Here is a 26,504-nt window from a genome sequence, read left to right as displayed (position 1 = left end):
CGATACAACAGTTAAAGGGTGTAAGGAATATAGATCCCGGTAGGTCTATCCGTGGTTTCCGGGGATAAGGGAGCAGTAAGGTGGGATTTTGCCAGAAAACCTTTACTCTGGGAGATAGTCAGTGCTGGTGCACATTCTTGTGTGTTTCCACAGGTTTTCATTTACTGCCTCCTCCGTTTTGAGAGTGCCTTTAAAATATTTCCCAGCTTACCTACTGCCCAAAACCCATTTTTAGCGTGCTCAAGGAAAAATTTCAACATCTGGAGGCACATTTTGTAATTGAAATTTTGTTGGGGTATGTACTGTCTAAACTAATAATTTTATAATTTGTGTCACAGGATCAAAGGATCGGTGAGAGGGTTACTGGGAAAGTGATTCAGTGGGGCAACAGCTCAGTGGTATGGTGGTCTCATGCTTGCGAGGTGAGACATACGGATTGTGAGGGCACCTCCCAGAAGGACGATCTGCAGGGTCATTGAATATGGGGAGCGGTTGAGGGGTGCTTGGCACCAAAGCTCTGAGACCGCTTCACGCATACACGAGTGCCAGGAGCAGGTCCAGGTAGCAGCAGAGATGCATGATGTTCCATAAAGTGGTGCCTAAAGATAAAGGCTGGTGGCGACCGGCAATGGTCCACTTGCGTGGATGAGCAGTTAGTGCAAATGGCTACCCTTGGAAGGCCGTGGGTCACCCGCAAATAAGTGTGGGGGAATATTTAAGTTCAGGTGACCGCTCAACGAGGGGTAAGAGGTCCATGGCTACACTCAATTTGGGGTGGGAAAGTTACTTCCCAAAAATATCAATGGGCCACCCAGTTAGTGGTAAGACTGGGTGTAACAGGTGTCGCCGGTGGTGGTATGGAGAAGTTGATGCACTTGGAGTTCTGGTTTGCTTCAGGAACAGGTGATTGGGCGATGAGGACCCATTAGATCTTGCTGATAATGGGGTGTCACCTGTATGACAAGGACAACTAGGGGTTTCTGAAGGGTATGTCTGGAGCACTGAAAAGGCATGTAGGCTCATGATACCTAAGGGAGTAGGGCGACAGGTTGCTATGTAGTGGAGGCATTAGGGACCGTGGGGGAGGGCACCCCCAAAGCATGGCAGAGTTACAAGGGTGGTCCTAGAGAAGGAGGCATGATGCGGTCTTGCCGCAAGCCATAACCGCTGGCTGCCTCAGCCAGCATGGGGTGAGATAGGCACTGATACCACTAGGGACGGCTGGGGCTCCTCCACAACTGATGCAGTGGCCTTGTTCGCTCCATTGAACAATATGGGAGTGACTGAACTGGCAGTCATATACCAGGGCAGGCCGTTCTCGCAATAGCAGAAACCGAAGCGAGGACACTCACCAGTTTTAAAAATGAACTGAAATGGGAATGACTGAACTGGCTGTCGGATACCAGGGCGGACCATTCTCGCAAGAGTGGAAACGGAAGTGAGAAGGGCTCACCTGTTTTGAATGGGACTATGTAACACATGATTGGGAGAGCCACCGGGAAAGGATGTTGTTGGGCCAGGCATACTTGTGGCCTGAGCAGGGCTAGGACCACCCGTTAGGATGACTCTTAAGAAAGCAACCATGTGTTTTCCAATAAAATGTAATATGTTTTTCCAAATCAGTCTAGGCCTCATCTCATTATGTGTGGACAATGTGTATGGTGTATTACTGGGTAGGGGCCATGCTACGGGTTAACCCCTCTAAGTGTCTTACACTTAAAAACATAACCTTTTCCCTGTATTCAGGGACGAGGATGTGTACCACACAGCAGTTTAAGTGCCACCACCGTGCGGCCACTACTCTGAGCTGGTTTATGGCAGCCTCCCCACTGCGGTGCAAACGTAATAGTAATAAGAGCGCAGCATGACTCGTGATTGCTGCCGGCACAGGCGAGTGCAGAATGGACTGCAGGTGTCTGGGAGCGCAAATCTCTGCTGCGGGGCAGGGAAAGACACCCACGTACCCAGTAAGAATGTTTTGTGTGTGTATGTTTGCTTAGAAACACTTTGAGCAGGCGTGTATCAATGGGTCTCAGGCTCAGGTCCCAGGCCCATTGAAATGAAGGCAGGGTCAGGCTGTGTAGCCAGCCATGTAGCAGGCTGGCCGGTGTCCCGCCTGACTCGCCCATCTCTCAGATTAATACACACTATCTCATAGCCCAGGCACTGGTCCACTATGCGCTGTGTTACAATTGATAGCATAATTAATAGCTCTTAACAATCAGATTACTAATGACCCACAAGTGAATCAGTGATAACATGAATGAACACGCTCAGTGTCGATTTGTGGGATAAAAAAAACTGAATTTATTCATACATTACATTAATACATGCTGCGGAAAAGGAGTGACGCAATCGACCAGTCAACCAAGTAAGGAAAGGCAGAGGTAGTTCCGTCCACCCTCGGCCACAGCTTCCCCCTCACCCTCATTTTTTTATACCACAACTTCATAGCCATTGTCCTGCACACTTCTGAGCCAGCCAACACCTGCTGTGGGCCAAAGGAGCCCCGTAAATTGATCTCCAGTTCTGCCAGATGAGGAGGGGAAGTGGCCCCCTGCCCTTCAGCAAACAAAGGAGTGTTTTACCAGTGTTTTATCTGTTTGATTGCGGTTGGGTGCTTCTTACCTGCCCCTCCTCCCCCGCTCTTCGCATTACCTCTTAAGCAGTAGCCGAAGTGTACGAAAAGAAGTAGTGGAACTATGTTCCCTGCTATCATGCCCCCGCTCCCCACAAACCCCATCACCACGCCCCCTCACACACGCATTCCAAACCCCCAAACAAACACACCTGCTGTTGAAGGGAATGTTCAGTCCACTCCACTGAAGTGCAAGTTTCAACTTCTTCCTACACTTTTATTTTAAAACTAAACCATTGTGGAACGGTTTCTTTTTAAAATAAAAGTATAGGAACAACAAAAAAAAAAAGTATAGGAACAGTAAAACTTAAAACAAAAGTAGACGAGCAGCGCTCCTAACCGCTCACGCCCACGTCGACCACTGCTCTGAAGTCGAAAGTCCAGACTGATTGCTTGTGTGATTTAGTTGCTCCTGTACCCCAAAGATACATAAAATCTGGTTCAAACCAGCACTGGATAGGTGCCCTCCATCTGACATATACTAACCTGGCCTGTCAATGTTTACCAGTCCATGCCCTAGGCGGGTGAACACAGAGCCCTCACAAAAAAGGGTCATTGCTTTGCTCCCGTTCCTTTGGGATTTTTCCACCATGCGGTGGGATATGGCACCCTGAGATGTGGTCCTGGGCACCAGCTCTGATCATAATAACTCAGCATGCCCCAACTCTTTCATAATCCCCCAAAGCAACCCCATCATAGACCCTATCAAGCCCCCTCTCCCTATTGTGGTGAGGTTGTTGCCCCCTATGTGTATCACCACAATGGCAGGCTTTCATTTTTCATGTACCAAGGAAGAGACCCAGCCTTCCAAAGCATGCCAAGCCTACCCAGGCGCTCAATCTTCATCATGCGCCACATTTGCTGCACCACATGGTGGCGTGAATCTGCCGGGTCACCAGCCCTTCTCACATGGGAATGGCCGATCGCCCATACCTTCCTTGTTCCTGATCCAATGGCTGCTTCTGGGTCAATAGGACAGGAGACTGAACAGCAGTTTTTTTTCACGTTTGCCCCAATGGGCTAATAGCCCCAAATACACCCTGTGCTTGCCATCCAAATCAAATAAAACCCCAATGCATCTGTATATTTTGTTACACCTCATGTATTCTCACACAATTCTTAAAATATTTGGATGTCCATCTCCTCAGCTCTATTATTCGTGTGTCGCCCATGCCTCCTATTACTGTGGAGGTGGGTGCCCCTATTCTGAATGAGTGGTTGCCGAACTCCCTTCCACCCAGTCCCACCATCCTTAGCGACTTCCCCAACACCGCCCGAAACTGAAAGCAACTAAGGGGTTTTTCATCGCTGTGTAACAGGAATGCAACCCTGGTGCACAGCCTCAGGATGATGTATTGTTGCACCAAGAGCCCCGGTCAGCAACTGCCATCATCTAGATGGGCTATGTGGATGCAGTCCCTTTTACCGTCCTGGTCTGTCTTCAAGCGATGGACTGACAGGGTCAGCCAGCCCCTGCTCACTCACTTCCACGTCTGTGTCACTCCGGCTCCCAAAGGGGCCTGACTTCTTGCTGTTCCTCAACAGCTCTCCAAACCGGAGCACGCCGAAGAAGGCCAACGAGAATGCTGCTTTGAAGAGGGCATCATCGAAAGCAGAATTTCAAACCTGTGCGAGGGCGTGTAGAAACTCGCTGAGATTTGCAAAATCAATGGGATACATGCTGTCCACTTTTCCGCCCTCCACACCCTTTCACAGACAATTTGCTTTGTGAGACGTAGTGGGGTCCGGTTTCCCTGCAAGCATGCAAAAATGTGCCACAGCCACCAAGTAGCACAGTTAAGCTCTTGTCCTTACTGTTGTGGTGTGCCCAAGCCACGAAGAATTCCACACACTGGGGGTGTATATCTGCCCCCCAGTACTTTCTGTAGCGAGTACACCTTGATAGTTATCCCAGTTTTTCTGGTACCAACTGGTCGTGGTCGGAGCCAGGGCCATATTGATCAGGCCACTTAGATGCACCCAATCATGCCCCACAGCCGGGCAGGAAACGTTGACGGTGTCATCTCTACGTTTGCCAAAGGTTTCCTCCCCAGAACTGAAACACCACCACTATTGAGAAAAGGTCCAACAATGTGATGTTTGCTTTGAGCCAGCAGCTTCCCCAGCTTCCCAGTCATTTTTGGGTGCACCAATCCCTGCCCAATTGTGGACTGAAGCCCTCTGTGCCTGGTGCATGTAACGCTCACCTGGTTCCCACGGAGGCGCGGCGTCGAAGGCGCAGAACTCTGAAGATGGACAGGAAGGGCCCCTCTATTCTGGCTTCCCTGGCTCGTTGGATACCCTCCTTAGGGTTTGGAAGGATGAGCTCTCCATCCTGCTTCTGATGCAGGGGCACGTTGAAACCCAGTTACTTCACTGGATTGAGGATTGATGGGAGTTCAGGTAAGCTTGACTGTTCAGGTAAGGCGCTGTAAAAGTTCTGTTCAAAAGTTCAAGCTTAATAATAATGTTCGTTGTCTAATTGCAGCAAGCGCTAATGCTTATGTTTTTTCCCCTTAGGGGCCGGGGTTCGGAGTGCCGGAGATATGGCGCCGACCCGAAGTGAAACAGTTCTGGATGAGCGCTCAGGTAATGTCTTTGCTTTCGCTCATTCAATGTCTTTGTCTTTTTTCCCCATAGGGCCGGGGTCGGGAGATGCCAGGAAGCGGCAGGACCCGAAATGCAGTGGGAATAATCCAACAGGTAAGACTTAAAAGGAAACTGAGCTTTCCTTATTCCTTTTCTCCCTCTCACCTTTGTTCTTGTCTTTTTTCCTCTAGGCGCCGGGGCGTAGCTGAATCCGGAAGATCGCTGCTGAAGATGGAAGCGCCTTGCAAAGGTGAGTAAAATGCAGCGCTGCAGCGATCGAAACGAAATGCCTTTAAAATGATGTCTTCCTTTTCAGGGCCGTTGGAGAAATGACTCCGGGATGCAGATTTAGCAGGTAAGGGCTTTTCTTCTCCTAATATCTTCCTTTCTCCCCTTGCAGGTGTTCCAGGGTGCTGGCAGGCGTGGCTGAAGTCAGGATGCAGGAGCTGACACGGTGAGCGTCCAGCTGCTAGGTGCAGAACAACGCGAAGCATGTGTGGCTGTTCGGGTGGGGTTTAAATAGCCTTGGAAGAAGTTCCTGGTATGTATCCTTCCACCAATCAGGTATGTATCCTTCCCCGACCACACCCGGGTGGTGAAGTAGTCATACAGGTTAAGTAGTCCCATTCAGGCCTCAAGAGGGCCTGGATGAAGCAGCAAGGTCTGCATCAGGTAAGTGTGCACCCAAGCACTTAAACACATATCCTCTTCTATGAGCCTGGCGCCTAAGGCGCCAGGACTGGGGTCTGCTATGAGCCTGGCGCCTAAGGCGCCAGGACTGAGTCCAAAGGGCCCCGACTTGGGCCCGCTGAGACTTCCCTGGGGAAAATGATGTCTGCCTCTGGGGTTGCTGGGCCCGGCCTGGCTCCTTAGAGGTAGGCATCATGACAGTACCCCCCCTCAAGGCCCCTCCCAAGGTCTTTTCCTCCGGGGGTTTTGGTTTGTGCGGGAATCTCCGATGGAATCTTTGAATTAATCGTGGTGCGTGAACATAGTTACTGGGTTCCCAAAATCTTTCCTGAGGTCCATATCCTTTCCAATCAACAAGATAGAAGAGTTTCGACTTAACTATCTTGGAATCTAAAATGTCTTTCACTTTGAATTCTAATTCTCCATCAATTTGGACAGGGCCTGGGGGCTCAGACAGTCTGGTTCCAGGTTGTACTGGTTTTAGAAGAGATGCGTGAAAAACGGGATGAATCCGCATGTTGGATGGTAAATCGAGTTTAAAGGCCACTGGGTTGATAATAGCTTTGATGGGGTAAGGCCCAATGAATCTGGGATTAAAAGTTCGCTGACCCTTGAGCGGTAGATGTTTAGTTGCTAGCCATACCTGATCTCCTACTTGGTAAGGAGGAGTTTTACTTCGGTGCAAATCAGCGTTTTCTTTATACTTTTTCTTGGCTTGCTGTAAGTGGGTTGTAGCTTCTTTGAAGGCTTGGGTTATTGTGGAAAGTAGGTGATTTACTGCAGGCATCTCCAGGGTCAGAGATGGATCTAGGTCAGAGGTCCGAGGATGGTGACCATACAGGGTATAAAAAGGAGTCTGTCCGGTTCCAGAATGAACTGAATTGTTGTATGCATATTCTGCAATCCAAAGGATGTCCTTCCAATTCAACTCGGATTGGTGTAACATGCACCGCAGATATTGCTCGAGAGTCTGATTGGTTCTCTCGGTTTGTCCGTCGGTCTGGGGGTGGTGGCTGGTGGATAACCGCACGTCTATTTGTGCTAGTTGGCAACATTTCTTCCAAAAGTGGGAGATACATTGACTTCCACGGTCTGAGACTAATATGGAAGGGAAACCATGTAACCGCACTATATTTTCCATAAATTCCTTGGCCAAGGTGGAAGCTGACGGCAATCCTTTTAAAGGGATAAAATGGGCCATTTTGGAGAATAGATCCACTATTACGAGAATCGTGTTGTAACCACCACAAGGAGGCAGGTCAGTTATAAAGTCCATTGACAAGGTGTGCCAAGGTGCTGGTGGAATGTCCAAAGGTTGAAGTAGGCCGGCTGGCCTTTTCTTTTGACTCTTATTTTGGGCACAGATTCCGCAAGACAACACAAATGACTTTATGTCTTTTCTCCAAGAAGGCCACCAGAAGTGGCGTTTGATCTTTTCTTCTGTTTTCACGATACCGGGGTGTCCTTCCATTCATGATTCATGATGACGGGTAATGACAAGTTCCTGCAATTCTTTACTTGGCAGAAATAACCGCTCTTGGAAGTAGGGTAAATCATCCTTAACGGTGTAGTGAGGACCCTCTTGACTCCATTCCAGTAAGGCAGAAGAGTCAAAAAGCTGTTTTACTTGAGCTTGGATGTCCTCAATGGTTTGCAATGAAGTCAAGCCCAGAATTCTTTGTTCCGGTATGATTGGCACAGGTTCTAAACTCGAATTGGGTTCTTCCATGCCTATCCGGTATAAGGCATCTGCCTTACCATTCTTGCAGCCAGGGCGATAGGTAATTACAAAATCAAATTCCGCAAATAATAAAGCCCATCGGAGTTGTCGCGAAGATTGAGCTTTGGCCGTCTTTAAATACTGCAAATTTCTGTGCTCCGTAATTACGGTGATGGTGTGTCTTGCACCGAGAAGATAGTGACGCCAAGCCTTGAAAGCTGATTTAATAGCCAGTAGTTCTTTGTCGGTAATTGCGTAATTGAGTTCAGGTGGAGAGAATTTTCTGGACCAAAAGGCTACAGGGTGTAGTTGGTTAGTTTCTGGGTCTCTTTGCGACAGGACAGCTCCCATGGCCAAACTGGATGCATCGGTTTCCACGATGTAAGGGAGATCTGGGCGCGGGTGCTTCAATACAGGTGCAGAGGTGAATTTGGTTTTCAGGTCCTGAAAGGCTTGTTCAGCCTCAAGAGTCCATTCAAAGCGTTTATTTTTCTTTAGGAGAGCTGTGATGGGTTGAACAGTTCGAGAAAATTCCGGGATGAACCTTCGATAGAAATTGGCAAAGCCAAGCATGCTTTGCACTCCCTTCACAGAGCTAGGAGATGGCCATTTGAGAATGGCGTCCACTTTCCGCGAGTCCATTCGGATTCCTTGAGGTGTCAGGATGAATCCGAGAAACTCCACCTCTGTGGTATGAAAAACGCATTTTTCGAGTTTGGCAAATAATTTGTGCTGGAGCAATTTCTCAAGAACTGCCCTAACATGGTTTCTGTGATCAGATTCTGAGGAGGAATAGACCAGGATGTCGTCAATATAAACGATGACACAAACATCGATAAGTTCCCGAAGAACACCATTCATGAAGTACTGAAAGGCGGCAGGTGCGTTGCACAAACCGAAGGGCATTACTTGATATTCGAAGAGCCCAAATTTGGTGCGGAATGCAGTCTTCCACTCGTCGCCCTCTTTTATACGTACCAGGTGGTAAGCTCCTCGGAGATCTAGCTTGGTGTACACAAGAGCATCTTTTACTTGGTCGATAAGCTCAGGTATCAGGGGCAAAGGGTAACGATTCTTAATCGTTATCTGATTTAGGGCGCGGTAGTCAATACAGGCCCTAAGGTCTCCTTCCTTTTTAGGTACGAAGAACAAAGCGGAAGAGACTGGTGACTTTGATGGGCGAATGAAACCATTGGCCAGGTATTGATCCAAATACTGGCGCAAATGCAGGTTCTCAGGTTCAGTAAGAGCATAAATCCTACTACAAGGTAGTTGTGCATTGGGTACCAAGTCGATTTGGCAATCGTAAGATTGATGGGGAGGTAAGGTGTTAGCCTGCTCTTTCTGAAAAACGTCTTGGAATTCTTGGTATTTAGATGGTAGCTGTACAGGGGTGGAAGTTACAGAGGCTAGACCCATAGCTGGATTCCTTGGGTAAAAGGTTGGTTCACAATCAGGAAAAGTTATCTTCTTTGCTCGCCAGTCTATTCTCGGATTATGTGTTTCTAACCAAGGGATTCCAAGAAGTACTTGAAATTGTGGGGTCTTGATCACATCAAACACGATTGCTTCCCGATGTCCGTCCTGACCCACCAGAGTGATTTCAACTGTGGAATGCGTTACAGGCCCTGAGGCTATTTCGGTTCCATCAACTGTAGTAATTACATCTTGGGTTACTTTCGGGCGGAGAGGAAGCTTAATCCTGGAAGCCAATTCACGGTCTATGTAATTTCCAATAGCTCCACTGTCTATGTATGCTTTTATAGGATGAAACTGCTGAGGCTGTTTTGGGTTCACAAGCACCATTGGCATGACAAAATGCGAGGTCAAAGAGTTTGTTTCAAGCTCGGCAAGCGGACCCCTACGCTTGTCGGGCTAGGTCGTTTCCCGAACCAGGTGTCAATAACTCGTTATCAGTGGCTCCAACCACCTTCTTGGGTGGTTTAACTGGACAACTTTGAAGAAAGTGACCGGAAGTTCCGCAATACAGACAAAGTTGCATTTGTCGCCTTCTCTCTCGTTCCTTCTGCGTTAATGGTCCTTTAACACTGCCAATTTGCATAGGTTTGGAAACGTCAGTACTCTTGGAGTTAACGTGGGTCTTGATAGGTACTCTGGTTTCATACTTGAGCCGATCTGCTTTTCTATTTTGAAGTCTGTGATCAAGTTGAACCACTAAGTCTATGTAGTCTGCGCAGGCCTGGGGTGGATCTACTATCTGAGCTATAACATCTTTAAGCTCTCCGCGCAGGCCTCGATGAAACAATGTGATCCTTTTATTTTCAGGCCATCCGGTTTCCACAACTAGTCTATTAAAGGTGGCGATATAGGACAAAAGATCCTGATTACCTTGTCGTAAGGAAAGCAGTTCGTTGTCAAGGGCCTGTCCCTGCGAGTGTCGAGCGAACAATCTTTCCATGCTGGCCTGGAAGCCCTGGAAATCCCGGAGAATGGGATCATCCTGATTTACCAATGGAATAGACCAATCGGCAGCACAGCCACTGAGGTAAGATAGTACAAAGGCTACTTTGGTCTGGTCGTTGGGGAAGGCCCCGGGCCTGCATAAAAAGTGTAAACGGCATTGGTTCATAAAAACGGCATATTTCTTGGGATCCCCCGCAAAACGTTCCGGCGGGGCCAAAGGCATGTGTCCAGGTAGATTGATTTGTACCGGGTTATTCGAACCCATTGTTGTAGAAATATCTCCGGAAACAGGTAAAGGAGTGTGCTCTGCCTGGCCCTGCAATAACCTTTTGGCCAGATCATCAGTTCTTTCCTTGGATAGGATTAGTTCCCTTCTGAGAGCATTAGTCTCCTGGCGGGCTGAGTGCACTTCTGCCCGTAATTCCCCTAAAAGATGGGCCAGCTGATCTGTCTCGGAAGTCTCCATAGCGCTCAGGTGGGAAATTGTGGTAAGGCTTTGCGTTCTGTAACGCTCACCTGGTTCCCACGGAGGCGCGGCGTCGAAGGCGCAGAACTCTGAAGATGGACAGGAAGGGCCCCTCTATTCTGGCTTCCCTGGCTCGTTGGATACCCTCCTTAGGGTTTGGAAGGATGATCTCTCCATCCTGCTTCTGATGCAGGGGCACGTTGAAACCCAGTTACTTCACTGGATTGAGGATTTATGGGAGTTCAGGTAAGCTTGACTGTTCAGGTAAGGCGCTGTAAAAGTTCTGTTCAAAAGTTCAAGCTTAATAATAATGTTCGTTGTCTAATTGCAGCAAGCGCTAATGCTTATGTCTTTTTCCCCTTAGGGGCCGGGGTTCGGAGTGCCGGAGATATGGCGCCGACCCGAAGTGAAACAGTTCTGGATGAGCGCTCAGGTAATGTCTTTGCATTCGCTCATTCAATGTCTTTGTCTTTTTTCCCCATAGGGCCGGGGTCCGGAGATGCCAGGAAGCGGCAGGACCCAAAATGCAGTGGGAATAATCCAACAGGTAAGACTTAAAAGGAAACTGAGCTTTCCTTATTCCTTTTCTCCCTCTCACCTTTGTTCTTGTCATTTTTCCTCTAGGCGCCGGGGCGTAGCTGAATCCGGAAAATCGCTGCTGTAGATGGAAGCGCCTTGCAAAGGTGAGTAAAATGCAGCTCTGCAGCGATCGAAACAAAATGCCTTTAAAATGATGTCTTCCTTTTCAGGGCCGTTGGAGAAATGACTCCGGGATGCAGATTTAGCAGGTAAGGGCTTTTCTTCTCCTATTCTCTTCCTTTCTCCCCTTGCAGGTGTTCCAGGGTGCTGGCAGGCGTGGCTGAAGTCAGGATGCAGGAGCTGACACGGTGAGCGTCCAGCTGCTAGGTGCAGAACATTGCGAAGCATGTGTGGCTGTTCGGGTGGGGTTTAAATAGCCTTGGAAGAAGTTCCTGGTATGTATCCTTCCACCAATCAGGTATGTATCCTTCCCCGACCACACCCGGGTGGTGAAGTAGTCCTACAGGTTAAGTAGTCCCATTCAGGCCTCAAGAGGGCCTGGATGAAGCAGCAAGGTCTGCATCAGGTAAGTGTGCACCCAAGCACTTAAACACATATCCTCTTCTATGAGTCTGGCGCCTAAGGCGCCAGGACTGGGGTCCGCTATGAGCCCGGCGCCTAAGGCGCCAGGACTGAGTCCAAAGGGCCCCGACTTGGGCCCGCTGAGACTTCCCTGGGGAAAATGATGTCTGCCTGTGGGGTTGCTGGGCCCGGCCTGGCTCCTTAGTGGTAGGCATCATGACAGTGCATCCCATAACAATTCCAGTGTATTGCTGTCCACCCAGGCTCTTTCCATTTGAGGGATTGAGCCCAGCTTTGGCAGATCATCTGAAGATTTGGCAAGGAGTAACAAGAAGAACTAATTTGGACCCTGGCTGAAGGTGCAGTCTGCCTTACAGCTTCCACCAGTGAAGAAAGGCCAGGATTACCAGGAGGGAAACAAGATCCCTTCACTAAACATCAGGGAACAGAGGGGGATACTGAATCCAGAGAACCCTCCATCAGCTCCAGAAGCGGTACCTATCCAGCACACAGTGTGCCCTTCTAGGATCTACAAGCAAGCTTCCTAGGTGGGACTTGCCAGAGAGTCTCTGAACCAAACCAAGGAAAGGGCTGATGCCTGCAACACTCTCCTCAGCTTTGGGCCATCCGCCTTAAAGGACGACACAAGCCCAGTGAAGAAGCTAATAGGAGTGCATCGACAAGCATCAAGCAGCGTCCGCCTTAAAGGACATTTTGAGCCAGTCGAGCCCCTCGAGCTGCAACCGACTGCACCACTGACATTTGTCATGCTGCAGTCGCTAACGTCGTCCAAGACACCTTGACCACTGCTTCAGACACACCAACCAGCAACGAGACAGCAATTCCTTCCCCCCCCCAAGACTCTGTGTAGGCCAGCCTGCAGCCGTCCGTCCACCTTGCTCACTGAAACTGCCTGCTGCCTGCTATACGCAGCTGTCTCCCGTCTTGAACTCTGTCGTAGAAGCTGCAAAGCACCCTGAAACCGGCTCAACCCTGTCGAGCACCAAGACCTTCTACAAGCACAAGGTACATTGTGGTTCTGTCCCCCTGGTCCTTCGCTGAAACCAACTATCCTGGAACTATTTCAATTAATTACTTTACCAACTACCCTCTTGTCAGTATCCAGAGTGCATCCCCTTTCCTTCTTGAAACTTTCTGTCCTCTGCATTCCTTTACATGGCGGGTTGTATTTTGTATTTTAGCTGTGTTGCAACTAACCAAAGTTCCACAACCTTGCAGAGATAAGCCTGCCATTCTGTCCACGTTACCAAAAATTGGACAAAGATGTTCATAATTTGCTCGTGTTTTCAATCTGTTTGGATCCCTTCTGGTATACTAGAGGTGTGGGGCTGATTAATGGTTTAGAAACCGGTATTCATCCCTGGCACTGCGCTCCTTTCTGAACTTCTGCCTGCTCCACATAGCCAGCACCCTCCGGCACAGCCGCTGTGATGGGACATTCAAGCCGTGTCTGGTAGCAAAGCATGCACCCCCCCAGTAGCTCTCAGTGGCTCTTGCGCCTAATGCTGGCTGATGTTCGTTTAGTCGGCAAACCATCCCTCAGCACAGTGGCACTCCTGCTCTAATGGTTAATGAAATACCAGAGTTCAGCCTGTGGCAGGAACCAAGCAGTGTGGAGTGACCCTGTGACTTCTTTCTTCTTCTGACTGACAGATTTTATCCATCAGCAGTGATTATTGGAAACCGAGGCTTTAGCCTGATCACTCCAGCATTTCAGGTTCAGTGTGTAGTCGTCGGTTGGATTTCTTCATGGTCTGTCTGGACTTGTCACAGTAAGGCTGGTTTCACAGGGACTTCACCCTCATTGGCCATGGGTTTCTGTCAAAAGTGTTTGCAGTGGTGGCAGTGACCTCCTGATGAGAGGGTTCGCGTTTTGATCTAGTCCTTGGTGGAAGCTCTTGCTCAGCTTCACTAGATGTTCGTCCAACATCGCAATGTCCAAGTGTCTGTGACGGTCAGCTGTCCTTGTGAAGAGTGGAGCTCCAGCCCCTATCTGCAGGGCCTTGTTCTGGACTTTCTGAAGACTCATCCGGCTCGCTCCTGGCAGGTCATCCATGCTGGGGAGGCATACGTCACTGTAGGTCTGGTGATCGCCTTGTAGACGTTAATCTTTGTCCGGATGGGCATGGACTTGGCCTTCAGGAGTGGAGTGACCCTGCTTGCATTCAGGCACTTCTTATGGCCCCTGAAATTGACCTTCCTTAGTCACTGACCCCCTATTTTAAAAATTCTGGCTAATGGGTATCCTTCACCCTGGGCTCCCCCATCTTGTCCTTCCTGCCAAAAAGTGTCTTTTCGCAGGCTGGCAGAGGAGGTCCCAGCGCTTCCGGCCCTTGGCCCTCCTATCTGAATTGTCTGACTGTTCTGCCTTCGGCTTCCTGGTGGCCATTGCCATTCTCCTTACTGTTTTCATTACGATTGACAAGTTTGGAAAGGCCAAATATGGAGAAAATCAATTTGATCATATTGTGATTGGCTCTAGAGCGCTCTCAGATAATTCCTTAGTAGTTATGTTTCGGCCTTGTTTAGACAATTACCTCATGAGCAATTTCTGGGCCCCTATAACATGTACCCTGCCCAGACAAATATGAAGCCCTGGCCTCGGCAGCAAAACATCATGCCTACACTGCACCACACTCAAAGACTACACCCACCATAAAGTGACTATGCCAACAGAATGTCACTATCAATTGGTGGCCTTGATCAACAGTCAGCCTGATCGATCTTGCGGTATTTGCATTCTGATGTGGCTTCAAGAGTACTGAAAATCCCTTAAAAACAAATGAATACAATCATATTCAAAGAAAGTGTTCGTAAAAATATGTTACAATTAGTACCTATAAATGAACGTGGCATTTATTGTGTACACGCTTGAGTGGCCTAAAACTAACTGGTGGTAAGGAATGTCCTCCCGACAGCCGCAGGCTTGGTAATTTCATGCTATTACACTGTGGGAGAGGCAGCAGGATAATCAATGAGTAAATCCCAGTTGCACAGAGAAGTGAGCAGGAATAACACGGTGATTGTTTAACACGCAAGTATTTACATTATTGACCAGGAGATGGCACAATCGTCCTTCCTTTGATTTTTATTGAAAACATTGTTTGACCTCGTGTTTGTGCAGTCCACCTTGGAAAAAGGTGCAGCCCTTGTTCCTTCCTTCCCTTCTCCTCCAAGTGGCGCTCTCATCATAAAAAGTGTTTCAGAAAGGGGCTCCAAAAGCAGAACCTGCTGTTGGCGATACAGAGGCCAGAATAGACACGCCCCACTATCCGGCGAAAATCAGACGAGAAAGACCTATTTATAAATACGAGGCCTTCTGCTTTTATATAGGGTCAGTATAAAGATCAACTTTGGCTATAAGCCTTGCCACTTCACTGCACTGCTGAGAAAGCCCCAACCAACAGGTTTAATGCCTGCTCTGCGTTGAGCAAAGTGGCCCAACTCTCTTGGCAAGACTCCCGCTCAGGCTAAAATCAAACACAATTGCCTCCAACTCGAGTTAGAGATGTAGTTCTCAATCTCTACAACCCCTTTGTGATCGAAGTTTATAAGATCAGTAAGCCTCACTAATGGTCGAGAAGCCAAGATCGCACAAACAGAAATTGTAAAAGCTGTAATAGTGTTTTGTGAGATACTATTTCATTCAATAAAGATGAAGGCTCGGTTGGTTGTAAAAGCGTAGGAACATACACAATAATGTAATCCACGTCTCCTGATATGATATATGATATATGATATGGCATTTATAACGCGCCTGTACACAAGTGTTTCTAGGCGCGACAAGGAGGGGGAAACAAAGGGAGGACAAAACACTGATCTTACTAGGCCTTGTATCATTCAGATTGCGCAAGCGCAGGGGGGCGGGCAGGGAGAAGCGCAATGGGGTGGAGAAGTGAAAACATGGAGGGGAGATTGAGAAGTGTAGGTAACAGAGTGCAGACAGCGGGTGGATAAGTGCTGGTAATCGGAGGGTGCAGCCAGCAGGTGACTCATAAGTGAGGAGAGAGGGTGGGCTGTAGGGTTACAGATACAGACCACGCGTGCTGAGGGGAACAAGAGGGAGTGTGAGGTGTGACTGGACAGGAAGGGACATGGGCCCAATTTCAGAGGGTGGCCAGGTGACTAGTGCGTGGAACAGATGGGTCATCAGCAGGGCAGATGTAGGGAGAAAGCGGTAGCAAAGAGGAAGATCTTGAGTTGCTTACGTAAACAAAGATGGTTCTGCTCAAGTTTGAGAGAGGCAGGGAGGCCGTTCCAGAGGGAGGCCCCAGTCAAAGAAAGAGATCTGCCCTCAAATCTCTGCTTGGAAAAATGTCTGACCCTCAGAGAGTTGGATGTGGAAGAGCAGAGAGCTCGAGAAGGGAGATACTTAGAAGAAAGAGTTGGAGGTTGTGCAGACCCATGCCCCAGAAGGCCTTGTGGACAATGTAGAGGGTCTTGAACTTGATCCTTGCTGCCACTGGGAGCCCATGAAGAGATTTCAGAGCTGGAGAGATACGATCCCTGAGCTTGAGGCCAAGGACAAGTCTCGCTGTCCTGTTCTGGATAAATTGTTGGAACGGAGATTAGAGGCAGGAACATTTAGAAAGAGGTTGTTGTAGTAGACCAGCCTAGAGAGGACCAGAGCTCTGGAGACAGTGAGCTTCTGGAGGAAAATCAGGAAGGGAAGAAACCTCTGAGGCGGTGCAGCTGATAGTTTGACTTCTTAGAGAGGTCAGAAACATGAGGAGAGAAGGAGTGGGTGGAGTTAAAGATGACCCCGAGGTTCATAGCCTCACAGGTCGGAGAAGGAAGGGGACCCAGAGTAGGAGGCCAGACAGAGGAAAGGAGGGAGCTGGTGTTCCGATGAGGAGGATCTCTGTCTTACTGGCATTAAGGCAGAGCTCATTAACGGCACACCACTCCTGCATTGCAGACAGACAGTCAGGAATGGGAGAAGGAGTAGAGGTGGCCGAGGGGAGTCTGAAAGAGAGCTAGTGTCATCTGCATAACATTGACAGTTGGGGCAGAGAGCAGTGATGCCGTGGCCGAGAGGAGCCAGGTATTGGTTGAACAGCCAATGGGAGAGGTTAGACCCCTGAGGAACACCACAGGTAGAGAGAGAAAGACAGAAGAGAGGAAGGACCCCATTTGGACCTGAGAGGGTTGGTCGGTGAGAAAGGTGGTTAGCCAGGCCAGGACCTGATCAGTGATATCCAGGTTATCACGGATGCGATTGAGCAGGATGGCATGGTTGACCATGTCGAAAGCAGAAGAAAGATCAAGGAGGATGAGGACAGAAGGAAGTTAAGAGCAAAGGTTGGAGTGCAGGTCTTTTTGGATGCTCAGGAGAGCAGTTTCTATGCTCCTGGCCGCTTTGAAGCCAGACTGATGGTCCTGGAGACAACCAACAGATTCAGTGTGAAGGATAAGCTGGGAGATGGCTCGCTTTTCCATGAGTTTGCCAAGGAAAGAGTGATAGAGATCTTGCGATAGCCAGAGATGAAGGATCGCCAGAGGGCTTCTTAAGGAGGGGGTGCACAAGGGAGTGCTTCAGGGGAGGGCAAAGTTCCAGTGCCAAGAGTGATTGCAGAAATTGGCCAGGGCTGGAGCAAGGGTGTCAATGTGGTCCTTGATGGTTTCGGAAGAACAGGGAAGAACCTGTTTTGATGAGACTTTCATAGATCGGACTTGTCTAGAAACATTTTTAGGGGTGAACAAGGGAAAGGTAGAGAAGGTAGGAGGAGAGGAGGCCACAGGCAGGCCAGGCATGGAGGAGGAGGAGGAGGAGGAGGAGGAGGAGGAGGAGGAGGAGGAGGAGGAAGAAGAGAGGGTGGACAGGATGTCCTGAGTTTTAGTGATGAAATGAGAGGCCAAGGCTTTGCAGAGGTACTGGGAGGGAACAGGAGAGCTAGAGACTTCAGCAGGGTTGGCCATCTGCTTGCAGATTTTGAAGAGTTCGATGAGTTGTTAGATGCTGCAGAGACGCGGGCTTGGATGTCTGCTCTCTTCTTGGCGAGGACAGAGATCTGTACTGCCTTTGGAGCAGGTGGCAGGCCAGTTTGTCAGTGGGTGTGCCTGGAGCGTTCCAATTCCTCACTGCCACCGTGCACTTTCATTTCAGGGTGACGAGGTCTGAGACATATGAAGAGCTGCACTTGGCTTTAGGCTTCAAGCGGATCCTCATGACATGGGGCCAATGCATCAAGAGAGTTAGAGATAGAAAGATGGAGGTTAGAGAGTGCTGTGTCAGGATGTGAGTCAGCCAAAGGTGCAGAAAGAGGCGAGAAGGTAGCGGCACACGCCTCACCTGAGACACGCTTCATAGGTCGAATGAACAAAAAGGGTAGGTGGCAGTGCTGGGGTCGGCTTGGTCTGGGGGGTAGAGAGAGAGAGAGATGGGAGGAAAGGAAAAAGTGGTCACTCCAGGGGAGAGGGGTGGTGACAGGCTTGGAAAGGGGGAGGTCTGAGGAGATCAGAACATCCAGAGTGTGCCCTGCAGAGTGGGTTGGGTCAGAGGGAAGGATAGAGAGACAGAGGGAGTCGCAGAGTTTGGAAAGAGTCCTGCAGAAGGACCAGACACATCCAGGTGGATGTTAAGGTCTCTTAGGAGAAGAAGTTGAGAGATAGAGGTGAGTATGGAGGAGAAGAGATCCACACAATGAGAGAGGAAGGTGGTTACCTGGACGGGCAGCCGGTATATAGTGGCAACAGTGAGAGAAAGGCCAGGAGAGAGAGCCTGCAGACCAGGCATTCAAAGGAGGAGTAGTCCTGCATAGAAATGATAGTAGCAGGGATCCACTCCGGGAGAATCAAGGTTGCACCCCCACTGGAACGGTTGGTTCTGGGTGTGGAGAGGATTTTGTAGCCAGCAGGAAGGAGCATGTCAAAGCTTGTGACAGAGCTGGCCATCAACCATTTCTCGGTCAGACCGAGGAAACCAGATCGAGTTCTTCCAGGATACCGCAGATGTCAGAGGAGTGTTTGACAGCTGAGCAAGAGTTGATAGTGGCAATGTGGAGAAGGTTGCCACCTTTGTAAGACTTCCATGGAGGGGTACAGGTCAGAGGTAGGCCCTGGGGAAGTGTTGGAGGCGCCCAAGGAGGGGCAGAGGGTGAGGGAGGAGAGGACAAGGTAGCCAAGGAAGAGGAGATAGGTGCCAGAGGGGTGGCAGAAAAAAAAGACAACAGCGTGGCCAGAGAAGCAAAAGAGGAAGCCGTAGAGGTGGCAGAGGAAGAGGGAGGCAGAGGAGCCAAAGAGGAGAAAGAAGGGACAGCAGGAGAAGAAAGGAAGTCAATAAGGTGCGAGAAGCGTCTATCAAAAAGGAGGAGGTTGGCCTGAGGGTCTTGGACCCTCCATTTAGGTAAACATCAATGATGGTCTTGGAGGTGTGAAAGGGGGCCAGGAGGGCCTCTCATTGGGTCCCAACATTAATGGGTGAAGCGGAAAAAGGTGAAGGAACAGAGACCATATGGAGGGTTCCACAGGCGAGGAGAGGGAACAACAAAGATGATGTTGAAAAGGATCTGTCTGGAGTAATCGGATCTGTCTCCTGATGTACAAACCTCCACCCCCTGGTGTAGAAAGCTACTGGATCAATTTCATAGTTTTTTTATATAAGCATTGAATAGCTGCTGCAGAGCTGGTCGCAAGGCCAGGAGAACTTTGCAGCCTTTGGCTTATCCACACCTTGTGAGATATCTCATAACCCTTCCATAGCCCCTGTCTTCAGCTTACTGGAAGCCACTAATTGAACAGGACTTCTCGGTTATGAACAACACCAGCAATCCATCAGGGAGAGCAGGTGACCCTGCCCACCAGGCATTTACAAAATCATGCTGCAACAGCCAGAATTCACCCACCCCTGGGCTTTACGGAACAGCTACACTAAGCAAGGAGCCACCCCATGAGAACTAAAAGCAGTTTAATTCAAATAGCGCCTAAAAAAGCAAAAAGCAAGCCAAAATGTCTGTGGCCACTACCAGACAATCTTTAACCTTTCTTACGTGGCTAAGCTCCTCAGAAACACATCTACCAATAGCTACGTGTCAATATGGAGGCTTACACCGTCCTGTATCAATCACAGCTACTATTCAGGCCAAAGACAGGAACAGAGGAATAGAGCCTATTGTTACAGCTATCTGTGGCAATGTAAACAACAAAGAACATTTAGAGACTCGTAGGGCCCTCATCATTCTGAACATCTCTGTCACCATACACGCAATCAGCCACAAAATGATGAACAACAGACTAGCTGAAGCAAGACTGGAGCAAACAGCACTGGACTACCTAATTTCTCTCAAACAGAACAGAAACAACCCACCTAGCTCCTTTCAAATCAACCTCTTGAAATAAGACATGCAGCATCTCACAGGGATCCGGAGTCCCTCCCTTCCTCTTCAACATTTTCATGGCTGCTCTTTTTGACATAATCAACAAGCAACGAAGTATCTGCCACAACTATGTAGATTACACTAAAATCACCTATTAATTTAAAACAGACTCAACATGAAGGAACCAGACTTGGCCAAAGCGGTAATCCTGGCTCCTGCAATTCCAAAATAGATAAAAATTCGACCAGTAAAAACTACTATCATGATCCACTCATCCAATGACCTCCACCTCACCACTATCCATTGGCTAGAAGAGATGAGGTTTTGCCATCAGACCAACAAGATTGTAAACATTATCAACATTTTTGCGAATAACACCATTTTGCTTGAATCACAAATCAAAGCATTGGCATGAAATTGCTTTTCACACCCACAATCTATCGAAAGTGTCTTGTCCTATCTGGCCTTTCCCCGGAGCCCGCTCTTGGTAATTTGACTGACCCTAGCCAGATTGGACCACCCCAACAACCTCTAAATAGGCATCATCTCTCACCTCCTAAACCACCTCCAGAGAGAACAAAGCACTGCACCAAGACTGCTACAAAAAGTGAAAGAGTGATAACCTATCACTCAAGGGGTTTGGATCGTGCAAAGGGGCCGCCCACAGCAGAGGACCGGAGGACATCATGGAGAACTTCACCCACTATGTTCCAGGCAAAACGTCCTGATCAAGCTTGGACATGAACCCCATGACTCTGACATGAATCCTCTCTCCCGCCAGATCGCAGTGAGTGGCCCTTAACGAGGATGGCGGACCGTTACCCACATGGTGGGCCTGCCACTTAGGCGCATATCACCATTAGCACCTGTGTACTACGCTACATGAGTGCTAATGGTTTAAAACAAAAGGAAAGTATTTTCTCTCTGTGAACGGGATGATTTGCAGCGTCACGTTTACAGAGAGAAAATCCTACCACAACGTGGCCGCCATGGAATTGGAAGGCGGGCCCCATATGGTGCCCCTCTTTCATTTCCATGGCGGGCAAACTGGAACAGGAGCTGACAGGAGCTGTGGCGTGGGGTCCCCACCATTGCAATCAGGTAATTGGGATGGGGGTAGGGAGAGGGGAAAAAAAGCAGGGCCGTTGGGGGAAAATGGCGGGCTGGGGAAACCAGCCATTAGTAGTGTCAGCCCACGTTCTGAGCTCTCTGATTGGCTGGCGCCACCACCCAGGGGGCTAATGAGCTTTCAGGACATGAAGGCACACAACAAAAGAAACTGTTTGACAAGTCCACCTGTTTGTAGTCATTATTTGACACAGGCTTGTAGCCTAAAATTATGAACAATGTAACAAAATAACCCACAAGCATGTCACACAGACACCAAACAAATAAACTAAATAGTTTAAAAAGAGTGCAAGGGATTGTTGTTTGACTTTGTTTAACAGAGTAAACACAGATTTCGGGAGCCAACTCGAACTGTGTGGCCTTTTTCAAATGGAAAAGCCCCCACTAGTTTTTATTAACCAAACATGTCTGCTAATGTAGGAAGGATAGCTTCCATTCTCCGCTGAAAAGAGGGGACTAATGTTTCGAATGTGCAGAGACTTGATAATGCATTGGTCAGGCACTAACGCCTAGTGCCAAGGGATTGGTGCCTGTACATAGCACCCCCCCCTAATCACGGGTCTGGCGGTGAGCAAGAGTGGTGGTCGTTTAAGGCACCCAGATGCGCTCGGCCCTAGGCAAGCTCTCTGGTGGGCCATGCTTTGCATTGACCCTTTGGTTTGCCACATTTATTTATTGCAGAACAGAGTGTTGAAACCTCAGACGAGTGGGGTCCCCTTCGCTGGGTTTCTCAGTGTCCTCAGTGCACCAAAGATGTTTCTGGATTTCTAATAATATCTTTTCTTGAATACGTTGCTGATAATCATTTGACCTTTTAAATAGTCAGCTGATTAATATCCTTGATATTACAGACACCATAAAGAAAGGATTGTGGAAGGAAACACTCGTTCGGAACATCCCATTATCAGCCATAAACCACAAAGCAAATACTTTACCCCATAATGAAAGCTTCTTGCTGCTGCCAGTGTCACGCATCCTACAGCAGCCCATGCATCCCTCGCCGGCTACAAGCTGCACCTTGGAGCATCATCACACCACAGCAAGCAGTGGGCCACATTCCAGCTGAGTGACTACTGGATCAGTCCCACTGCTCTGCAATGGTAGCTGGAGAACATATGGTAGCAAGAGTTCTGCACGCCAGAAGTCATCAAATGCCGTAATGGATATGACTAAAGATTCTTGCACCCAGACCCCCCAGCACAGACCAGAACAAAACACAGTAACTTCCTCCCAGGTAGACCCAAAAGAGGGTAATTTTGTCCCAGGTAGACCTAAAACACAGGGTCACTTCCACCCAGGTAGACCTAAAGCACAGTGTCACTTCCTAACAACTAGACCTAAAGCACAGTGTCACTTCCTCCCAGGAAGACCTAAAACACAGGGTCACTTCCTCAAAGGTAGACCTAAAACACAGGGTCACTTCCTCCCAAGTAGACCTAAAGAACAGGGTTGCTTCCTCCCACGAAGACTTAAAGCACATGGTCACTTCCTCCCAGGTAGATCTACACCACAGTGTCCCTTCCTCCCATGTAGCCCTAAAACACAGGGTCACTTTGTAAAGACTGGAGGGGGTGTTTGTATTCCTGCTCTCTATATGGCAGAGGAGAGGCACAGAGTACCCCAGCCAAGAGTCTCTATTTGATATAATATGATAGGTTATTTATAACGCACTTAATACCCAGAGGTTTCTAAGCGCGGACCCGGGGATCGAACCTGTGTTGTTCCATGTCATCTTGCTTCCAAGGCAAGCACGTTGCCGCTGAGCTATCCTCCCGAGAGTTGGTAAACGTGGGCAAGCAATCAAGGCCTAGCTTCTCAGGCAGTGATGCAGGCTGGTTCTGAAGTACAATGTAGCCCCCAAGCACCCATAAAGGAATGTCCACACACTGTATTAGTGAAAACACAGTCTTCATATAATTAAGTTTCACGGTTATATACACAATCACAATAACTCACTTTGTGCTCAGTTAATCTACACTGGAAAATATATACAGTTCTAAGTGGTAACCACAATTATTATCAGATTTCATTAAAGCGCATCAACTGTACTCGGGTCAAATGTCACACAAATAAAAAGGTAACCAACAATAGACATAGGAGGAAAAGCAGTTGGTTAGAACAATTGGCAGAATACTGGGCCCCTACAACAGGGGACAATTTTGTATGAAGATCCCCCACCTGGGCAACCTGTAAAATAAAGATATACCACAAGCCCAGTCCATATATTGTTCAATTAGTCTTATTTTCTTCTAAAATGTTTCTACCACCCCAATGTACCTGGAATGGCAGAGTTCCTGGAGGAGGCATTGAGGGATCCTTCTTGAGTGACTCCCTTTAAAGCAGGAGCCATGGATCATCGAGGGGCCTCGAAGAAAGTGAACTTGGCATTGAGGCGGCCGCTTCGGTCCCAGTGGTGTTCGTCGACAATGGGTCAAAAACGTCCTGCGAGGAAGAGTTGTGCAGGGCACCTCGATGTCGATAGTTCAGGACTGCAAAGAGTTTGTGAAGAACTTTGGCCCAGTAAGGGCATAGAGTCGGCCGGCGTCTTTACGGTCTTAGGGTGGCGGGAAACCCACCGGCGGATTCTTCTCGGTGTGTCAGTGGCCTCGACTTTCTCGCGCGGGACAAAGCGGTCGGCTGTGCGGTCGAGAGATTCTTTAGATTCAAATGTTTTAATGTGGTGGCACAGCGTCAAGCAGTCCCCGCTTCTGGGCAACACGGCTTCAACGGGCCTCCAGCGGTTATAGAAACCCTGCAAACCCTGGTCGACAACGGCGGACGGAATGTCTGCTGCTTCTCTTCGTTCTCCTCGGCGGTCCCCGTCTCTGGTTGGCAGCCTGACGAGGGTCTGACTTCCAGGGAGCTTCGGTGAAGGTTAGCGGTGCTCGATGGTCCCTCGGAGCTCGGTTAGAGGGCACCTAACCAGGTCCTCTCTTGGATCAGTCTCGACGGCTCGACAGCTTTCAGCGAAGGGAGACAGCAGTCAACCTTCTTCTTCGGGCTCGGTTGTCGAGATCAAGCGTCAGTTTCAACTTCAGCTTCTGAATGAATTCTAGCAGTGAGAGGCCCCGAGATATACTAGCTGATCTCCCATTCATTCTGCTGGGTCACACTCAGGCAACCAATCACTCAGAAGGACATTCAGCAGTCAGTTAGCAAATCATGCATACAGTGCATTCAGGCCATTGTCCTCCCTCTCAGGCACTCACAACAAGGAATGTGTATTGGGACAATTACCCCGCCATTCAACACTACACACTGCATTCATACCAGTTTCGGGCATGGCTATCTCAGTCATTGTGTTTCATACCAGAAACCAGACATCCACAACAAGAAGTGCAAATTGGTCACACACTCCATTCATCCTGGTACCACCCACAGCGTGTACCCACAACATACAGTCACTGGGAAGGCTCCAGCCAGTCTGGCCTGGTCTTCACTACAATACCATATATGGAACTTCCACCCAACAGCCAGTCAAGGGGAAGGGACAGAGTCAGGGCTTCCCAAGTTTTGGGAAAACAAGGTAACAGGCAATAGAAAGCAAGAGGCCACAGGGGCCATCTTGTTTCCTATCATGAATCAACTGATTCTAATGGCAGGGCCTGGGTATCCCCAAAATGAAGGATACTCAGAGCACCTGTCAAATTCAGCATGGAGCTGCCACCAGCCCATAACCTGCTCTGTGTGCCACACACAGATGCCCAAGAACATACACTAGGGGTTCAGGGTTGTACCCCCACCCATTGGTGCCATAAGGGTATCCCATGGGTCTGTACACCAAACCAAAAATAGGAAGAGCTGCACTGCCAGGAGTCCCACATGGACTCCTGGGCAGAAAACAATACAGAACACAAATGAAAAATGACTACAGGACAAGGACAGGGAGGCCCTGTCCCTCCAATGCATTTCCAGCAACACACACTTCCTCAAAGGTAGATCTAATACACAGGGTCCCTTCCTCCCAGGTATATCTAAAGCACAGTGTCACTTCTTCTCTCTCAGGTAGTCTTAAAACACAGGGTCACTTCCTCCCAGGTAAACCTAAAAACACAGGGTCACTTCCAAGAAAGGAAGACCTAAAACAGAGGGTCACTTCCTCCCAGGTAGACCAGAAGCACAGTGTTGCTTCCTCCCAGGAAGACTTAAAGCACACAGTCACTTCCTCCCAGGTAGACCTAAAAACACAGGGTCACTTCCAAGAAAGGTAGACCTAAAACACAGGGTCACTACCTCCTAGGTATATATAAAGCACAGTGTTACTTCTTCTCTCTCAGGTAGTCTTAAAATACAGGGTCACTTCCTCCCAGGTAGACCTTAAAACACAGGGTCACTTCCAAGAAAGGTAGACCTAAAACACAGAGTCACTTCCTCCCAGGTAGACCAAAAGCACAGTGTTGCTTCCTCCCATGAAGACTTAAAGCACACAGTCACCTCCTCCCAGGTGGACCTACACCACAGTGTCACTTCCTACCAGGTAGACCTAAAGCACAGGGCCACTTCTTCCCAAATAGACCTAAAACACAGGGTCTCTTCCTCACAGCAGATCTAAAACACAGGGTCACTTCCTCCAAGGCAGACCCAAGAGAGGGTCACGTTCTTCTAGGTAGACCTACAACACAGGCTCACTTCCTCCCAGGTAGACCTAAAGCACAGTGTCACTTCCTCTCAGGTAGACCTAAAACACAGGGTCACTTCCTCCCATGTAGACCTAAAGCACAGGGTCACTTCCTCCAAAGTAGACTTAAAACACAGGGTCACTTCCTGACAGGTAGACCGACACCACAGGGCCACTTCCTCCCAGGTAGACCTAAACCACAGTGTCACTTCCTCCCAAGTAGACCTAAACCACAGGGTCACTTCCTCACAGATAGACCCTACAACACAGGGCCACTTCCTCCCAGGTAGAACTAAACCACAGTGTCACTTCCTCCTAGGCAGACCTACAACACAGAGCCACTTCCTCCCAGGTAGACCTAAAGCAAAGAGTCACTTATTTCCAAGTAAACCTAAAACACAGGGGGACTTCCTCACAGGTAGACCTAAAACACAGGGTCACTTCCTCCAAGGTAGGTCCAAAAGAGGGTCACTTCCCTCCCTGGTAGACTTAAAACACATGGTCACTTCCTCCCAGGTAGACCTAAAGCACAGGGTCACTTTCTCCCAAGTAGACCTAAAATACATGGTCACTACCTCACAGGTAGACCGAAAGCACAGGATCACTTCCTCCCAAGTAGATCTAAAACACAGGGTCACTTCCTCATAGGTAGACCTACAACACAGGGCCACTTCCTCTCAGGTAGTCTTAAATCACACTGTCACTTCCTCCTATGTAGACCTATAACACAGGGTCACTTCCTCCCAAGTAGACCTAAAACACAGGGTCACTTCCTCACAGGTAGACCTACAACA

Source organism: Ambystoma mexicanum, chromosome 8, assembly GCF_040938575.1.
Source record: "Ambystoma mexicanum isolate Mex_15411 chromosome 8, UKY_AmexF1_1, whole genome shotgun sequence".
NCBI classification, from domain to species: Eukaryota; Metazoa; Chordata; class Amphibia; order Caudata; family Ambystomatidae; genus Ambystoma; species Ambystoma mexicanum.
This window is presented reverse-complemented; position numbering follows the sequence as displayed.